We start from the raw sequence: 4,205 nt of genomic DNA, 5'->3' as shown, positions 1-4,205 counted from the left end.
AAAAACCAAACCAAGCCAAAACAAAAAAACAAAAAACAAAAAAAAAAAACCAAAAAAAAATTAACATTGTGTCCAGCTTGCCCACCTTAGTACCCTTCCACAATGTTCCAAAGTCTTCTAACATATTTCTCCTGTTTGACTGCCTGCTTGTGTCCTTCCTTTGATCTTAAAAGGTAGTTTATCCTTTAAGTCTGTGATGAATGGAGATTCCTGAGGGTAGAGGAAACACAGGGAAAGGTAACCCAAGATCACATTAAGGTGAAGCGTGATTACCTAGGGGTGGGTGCTATGATTTGCATATAGTTTCACGTGGCTTCCCAGGCTCATGATTAAAAGTTTGAGCCCCAGTGAATCTTGGAAGACTATGGGATTGTTAAAAGGGAGGTTGTAGGTCATTGTGGGTACCGCTTCTTAATCGTTATACAATTACTCTTTCCTGACATACCATTTATTGTGTTTATTATATGCAAGTAGCACATTTAAATTGGAATTTATGTAGTATATGAATATTTAATAGAATCTCTGATGGGAGAAGAGGTAAAATACACTCTTTAACTACAATAATTGTTGTCTAAAGCATCATTAAATCTATATAAATCGAAAAAAAAAAAAGAAGGCCAATCTACACAACTGTTACATATGGGTAGAGGGCCTAGGTCATACGTAGGCTCCCTGCTTGTCAGTTCTGCCTCTGTGAACTCCGAAGAGCCAGGTTAGTTGATTTTGTGGATTTTCTTATGGTGGCTTTGAACCATCTGACTCCTATAATCCTTCTTCCTACTCTTCCACAGGATTCCTCAAGTTCTGCCCAGTATTTGCTATGGGTCTCTGTCTCAGTTTCCACCATTTGCTGGATGAATCCTCTCTGATGACAATAGGGCTAGGCACCAGCCTATGAGTATAGCAGAATATCATGTCATCATTTTATTGACTTTTTGCCAGATGTGTTTTGTTCTATTTTTAAAGTATATTTATTTTAAAATTTTGTTCTATTTTTAAATTCTTTATTTTTTGATTTTTAAAAATTAATTAATTAATTAATTTTATTATCAGATATTTTCTTTATTTATATTTCAAATGATATCTCCTTTCCTAGTCCCCCCCCCCCAAAAAACAAAGCAAAACAAAACAAAATCCTGTTTCCTCCCCCTCTCCCTACTCACCAACCCACTCTCTCCTGCTTCCTGGCCCCGGCATTCCCCTACATTGAGGCACAGAACCTTCACAGGACCAAGGGCCTCTCCTCCCATTGATGATCGACTAGGCCATCCACTGCTATACATATGCTGCTGGAGCCTTATACATATGTATTCTTTGGTTGGTGGTTTAGTCCCTGGGAGCTCTGAGGGTCCTAGGTAGTTCATATTGTTATTGGTCCTAAGGGGCTGCAACCCTGCAGATCCTTGGGTCCTTCCTCTAGCTCCTTTATTGGGGAACCTGTAATCAGTCCAATGGATGGCTGTGAGCCTCTACTTCTGTATTAGTTGCTCACTGTCAGAGCCTCTCAGGAGACAGCTATATCAGGCTCCTGTCATCCAGCACTTGCCAGCATCCACTATAGTGTCTGTGTTTGATGATTGAATATGGGAAGGATTCCAAGGTGGAGCAGTCTCTGGATTGCCCTTCCTTCAGTCTCTGCTCCGTAGTTTGTCTCTGCAACTCCTTCCATGGGTATTTTGTTCCCCTTTCTAAGAGGGAATGAAGTATCCATACTTTGGTCTTCCTTCTTCTTGAATTTCTTGTGGTTTGTGGATTGTATCTTGGGTTTTCCAAGTATCTGGGCTAATATCCACTTATCAGAGAGCATACCATCAGTGTTCTTTTGTGATTGCATTACCACATTCAGGATGATATTCTCCAGATCCATCCATTTGCCTAAGAATTGCATAAATTCATTGTTTTTAATAGCTGAGTGGTATTCCATTGTGTAGATGTTCCACAATTTCTGTATCCATTCCTCTGTTGAGGGACATCTGTGCTTTTTCCAGTTTCTGGGTATTATAAATAAGGCTACTATGAACATAGTGGAGCATGTGTCCTTATTACATGTTGGAGCATCTTCTGGGTATATGCCCAGGAGTGGTATAGCTGCATCCTCTGGTAGTACTATGTCCAATTTCCTGAGGAACTGGTTGTTTTGATTTGCATTTCCCTGATGATTAAGGATGTTGAGCATTTCTTTAGGTGCTTCTTAGCCATTCGATATTCATCAGTTTTGAATTCTTTGTTTAGTTCTGCACTCCATTTTTTAAATAGGGTTTTTTGTTCTCTGGAGTCTAACTTCTTGAGTTCTTTGTATATGTTACACATTAGCCCTCTATCAGATATAGAATTGGTAAAAATCTTTTCCCAATCTGTTGGGTGCCTTTTTGTCCTATCGACAGTGTCCTTTGCCTTACAAAGCTTTGCAATTTTATGAGGTCCCGTTTGTCAATTCATGATCTTAAGGCATTAGCTATTGGTGTTCTGTTCAGGAAATTTTCCCCTGTGCCCATGTACTTGAGGCTCTTTCCCACATTTTCCCTATTAGTTTCAGTATATCTGATTTTATGTATAGGTCCTTGATCCAATTGGACTTGTGCTTTGTACAAGGAGATAAGAATGGATTGATATATGTTCTTCTACATGCTAACCACCAGTTGACAAAGCACCATTTGTTGAAAATGCTCTTTCTCCCACTGGATAGTTTTAGCTCCTTTGTCAAGGATCAAGTGAACATAGGTGTGTGGATTCACTTCTGGGTTTTCAGTTCTGTTCCATTGATCTACCTGCCTGTAACTATACCAATATCATGAAGTTTTTAATCACAATTGCTCTGTAGTACAGCTTGAGGTCAGGGATGGTGATTCCACAAGTTCTTATATTGTTGAGAATAGTTTTCTCTATCCTAGGTTTTTTGTTATTCCAGATGAATTTGCAAACTGCTCTAACTCTGAAGAATTGAGTTGGAATTTTGATGGGGATTTCATTGAATCTGTAGATTACTTTTGGCAAGATGGCCATTTTTACTATATTACACCTGACTATCCATGAGCATAGGAGATCTTTCCATCTTCTGAGTCATCTTAGATTTCTTTCTTCAGAGACTTGAAATTCTTGTCATACAGACCTTTCACTTGCATAGTTAGAGTCACACTAAGGTATTTTATATTATTTGTGACTATTGTGAAGGGTGTTGTTTCCCTAATTTCTTTCTCAGACTGCTTATCCTTTGTGTAGAGGAAGGCCTCTGATTTGCTTGAGTTAATTTTATATCCAGCTACTTTGCTAAAGTTGTTTATCAGGTTTAGGAGTTTTCTGGTGGAAAATTTTGGGTTCACTTAATCATACTATCATATCATCTGGAAATAGTGATAATTTGACTTCTTCCTCTCCAGTTTGTATCATTGATACCCTTTTGTTGTCTAATTTCTCTGGCTAGGACTTCAAATACTATATTGAATAGGTAGGAAGAGAGTGGACAGCCTTGTCTAGTCTCTGATTTTAGTGGGATTGCTTCAAGTTTCTCTCCATTTAGTTTGATGTTGGCTACTGGTTTGCTGTATATTGCTTTTACTATGTTTAGGTATGGGCCTTGAATTTCTGATCTTTCCAAGACTTTTATCATGAATGGGTGTTGGATTTTTCAAATGCTTTCTTAGCATCTTCTGAAATGATCATATGGTTTTTTAATTTGAGTTTGTTTATATAGTGAATTAAGTTGATGGATTTCTTTATATTGAACCATCACTGCATCCCTGGGACAAAGCCTACTTGATCATGATGGTTGATCGTTTTGATGTGTTCTTGGATTTGGTTTGTGAGAATTTTATTGAGTATTTTTGCATCGATATTCAAAAGGCAAATTGGTTTGAAGTTCTCTTTCTTTGTTGAGTCTTTGTGTGGTTTAGGTATCAGAGTAATTGTGGCTTCATAGAGCAAATTGGGTGGATTACCTTCTGTTTCTATTTTGTGGAATAGCTTGAGGAGTATTGGTATTATGTCTTCTTTGAAGGTCTGATAAATCCGTGCACTAAACCCATCTGGTCCTGGGCTTTTTTTCGGTGGGGAGACTGTTAATGACTGTTTCTATTTTGTTAGGTGATATGGACTGTTTAGATCTATTTTTTCTTTGATTATTTTGTTTCTTTATTCTTTTTCATTAGATATTTTCTTTATTTACATGTCATGTGATTTCTCCTTTCCCAGTTTCCCCTCCAAAAAAA

This window comes from Mastomys coucha, unplaced genomic scaffold (genome assembly GCF_008632895.1).
Source record: "Mastomys coucha isolate ucsf_1 unplaced genomic scaffold, UCSF_Mcou_1 pScaffold21, whole genome shotgun sequence".
Taxonomy (NCBI): domain Eukaryota; kingdom Metazoa; phylum Chordata; class Mammalia; order Rodentia; family Muridae; genus Mastomys; species Mastomys coucha.
The sequence above is the reverse complement of the archived record's forward strand: the minus strand, read 5'-3'. Positions refer to the sequence as shown.